We start from the raw sequence: 3,351 nt of genomic DNA on the forward strand, positions 1-3,351 counted from the left end.
GATGGGGCTGTTGCTGCTCTGGAGGCTCTCCGAGGTCCGCAGCTTGGAGAACATGGCCAGCGCGTCCGGGAAGTTGGGCGGCGTGGCCGGCGTGTTGCTGGGGGTGCACATCTGCGGGGCATGGGAGAAAGGGGGGTGTCAGGTCAGTCAGAGAGGCTTTTTTGGGGGGGGAGGGGGGTCCCAGCCCACCCACAGTAGCCAGAGCCATCGCCTTTCACCCGTGTTTCACCACCACTAGGGATCCTGCCTGTATCCCATGCCTGGCACCCCCCAGATCCCAGGGATGCTCAGAGCCCAGGACTGGGGGATCTGGCCCTTGAGGGTCTGCGTGGCTCCCACAAAGCTGCCTGGGGAGTGTCTCCAGTGAATCTGGGAAGGACATTTTGGACCATCCAGGATGCTCAAAGCCCAGGGATGAGGCAGGTTTGGGGAGCAGCAGGGACAGGGCTGATGCAAAAGGATGCAGTGTGATGGGTGGGGAGGGTGTTGGGATCTCCCCTGGCCCTGCAGGACCCTCTTTCACCCAGTTCCTTGACCCTTCTTCCCCTTTGCACCCTGCTTTGGCAGGGAGAGCAAAAGGCAGGCAGTGCCCCTCAAGGCCCCCCCAGTTCCTGGTACAGCCCCTGCCTTCTGCGTATCCAGCTAAATTTAGCACCTGGACAGTGATGGATTTGGGCCTTTGTCCAGCCAATCTCCCCAGCTGAGGAAAATCCATCAGGTGGGACCCAGCCTAGCACTGGGGCTCAGGGGCTGGCACAGGGAACCCCCAGTTCAGCAAAGCACTTGTTAAATTGAGTACTGGGGGTGATAAAAGGGGAATGTGGGTGTGTGTGCAAACTCCCATGAGGCTGCACACACAGGGAGGGGGTATGGGCAAGGAGGGCACATGTGGGCAGGGGGATGCACTGCCAGAGGATGCTTGGACATGGGGGTGGTGCATGCATAGTGGGGGCTTCACCCCTCTGGGTTAAACCCATTCCAAATCCCTGTGGCCCTCAGGGAGCCACAGCTCCTGTCAGATGCTTGTGGGGACTTTGAGCAGAGTTAAGGGGCTTGGGCAGCATCTGCTGCCTTTAGCAAGGGGGATTGAGGGGAGTTTCTGATGGTGAATAGCTCCTGCATCTCCCCTTTCCTGGGATTTGCCCCTGGCTGGTGCTCAGCAGCCCCCTGATGCTCCCCAGCACAGGCCAACATCTAAATCCCTGTTATAGGTTCGCCCTCATCCCCATCCCGGCCACCCTTAGGGATGCAGGGATCAGAGGAGCAATGGCCAAACCCTGGTTGCCAGTCTATTTGAAGTTGGGGTGCTCTGTGCTGGCTGTGGGATGGATGAGCTCCCATCAACCTGCAGAGCTGGGGCACCCCAAAAATGCAATCATGGCCAGGCTGGCACTGAACAGGTTTGTGGTGAACCAGGGATGTTCTTCCACAGAACTCATTTCAGAGCTCAGCTTGAAGTGGTGCTGATCCAGCTTTTTTTTTTTTTTTTTTTTAAATAACCTATACGTTTGGCAGCATCTGAAAAGATACCTGTTGCAAAAAAAAAAAAAAAGACACACAAAAAAAATGTAATTTACTCTGTTTTGAAAAAAACCCAACCACCACCAGAGCCATACACACACAACCCAACTGCCAGCCCTGGACTGAGGTTGGATGTGATGCTGGAGGGGGGACACAGCTCTGAGCTTCTGGGGTGGTGTTTGCCAGATTAATTTAAAACATTAATTAAAAAAAAAAAGAATTGTCATGTAATTATTGCTTTCTTTCCCCAACACTTGTGGAGGAGCTCTGAGGGTCGATCCCACCACAAGCAGCCACAATGACACCCCAAACAGCTCTGGGGAATCCCAGTGCCACAGCCCGGAATCTGCAGGGGTTTGGAGGGGTTTGGGAAGTTCCCCCCCCTCCACAGGGGTGACAGTGACGAGCTGCCCCACTCTGAACTGTGGCTGCTGCTCTCACAGCTTTGTTCCCTGACGCTTGAAAAAGAAATAGAAACCGCAAGCACAAAGCTCCTCATCTCACCCCTGCCCTGAGCCGTGTGGGGCGTTTCAGACTGCAGGAATCAGGGTGCTGGGAAGGGGGCAAACAGTAAAAAAAGAAAAAAAAAAATCCTAAAAGTGGGAGTATCTGGGGAGAAGGTGAAAGGTATTTTTACACCACGTGGGGCACACGGTGTTAGGAAAACACACAGCTGGGGTGGGGGAGAGCTGACCAGCTCTGGACTCTGCGTGCTGGGCTGGGTGGGGGTGTCATGTTTGGGGTGGGTGGTGGGTCTCACTCGGCCCTGGGGAGCTCAGGGAAAGGGCTGGGATGGGTTTCATCAGCGCTGCTTTGCATTCTGCTTCCGGCAGCCGCCCAGGAATCGCCCCACCAGGCTTTTGGTGTGAAAACACAGCGAGGCCTTGGATCTGCCGGCAGCTTTCCCGTCCCCCTTCCCACCGGGAACCGAGGTTTTCCATGAAACGACCCCTTTGCAAACGCCCAGAGGTGGCAAATAAAACGTGCAAGGGGGAGGGGGAATTAAAATAAAAGGGGGTTTCAGTGGGAGCCGGCCGGCAAAATGACTTTCTCTGAGGGGCAGGGAGCTCTCGCTGCCGGCAGTGCCTGGCCGGCTGGAGATTCCCTGGCAGCGTGAGAAAAGGAGGAAAATTCGGCTTAACCCACATCCACCCCTTCCCCCGCGCACGGCCCTTTCAGTTCCCTCACCGGGGGAGAAAAAAAAAAAATAAATTCAAAAACCCCAAGAAACACAACACAAAACACCCGGAGGGGAATAACTTCCTCCCTTCGGCCAAGGGGGATGTGCCCTCGGCCAAGGTCAAGTGGTGTTTGGGGGGAAGGAGGAGGCGGAGGGGGGGACAGACGTGGCCCCCCCCGGGCTGGGGGAGCCGAACTTCCAGCGCGATGCTCGCGGAGACAAACTATTTCCTGGCAGACATTTTAGCTCGTGTTTACATTCTCCGGCTGCGTGTTCCTGCGGGCGCAGAGCAATATGGCTGGCAGGGGAGCTGACAGCTCCGCGGGCCGGGGGGCTGCGCGACCCTCGGGGGCCGCCCCGAGACGGGGGCTGCTGGTCTGGGGGGTCCTGAGCCACGTGGTGCTCGTAGGTGTGGGGGGGCCGGGGGGGCTGGTTGGTCTCGGGGGAAGGTTTAAAGGTGTTTTTTGGGGACGGAGGGAGTTTGGGAGGGGATGGAGCGGTGCAGGGGTGAGGAGGGGGGCCGGGGTCCCACTTACCATCTGAGGGGGGTGGTGGCTGCTGGGAATGTTGGTCTCCTGGAAGAAGGCGCTCAGGGCTGTCTGTGGGGACAAGCTGTCAGCTCCAGCCCACCCGAGACAAAGGGGGAAGGA

The sequence above is a fragment of the Manacus vitellinus genome, unplaced genomic scaffold (genome assembly GCF_001715985.3).
Source record: "Manacus vitellinus isolate BGI_N305 unplaced genomic scaffold, ASM171598v3 scaffold_24_pilon, whole genome shotgun sequence".
Taxonomy (NCBI): Eukaryota; Metazoa; Chordata; class Aves; order Passeriformes; family Pipridae; genus Manacus; species Manacus vitellinus.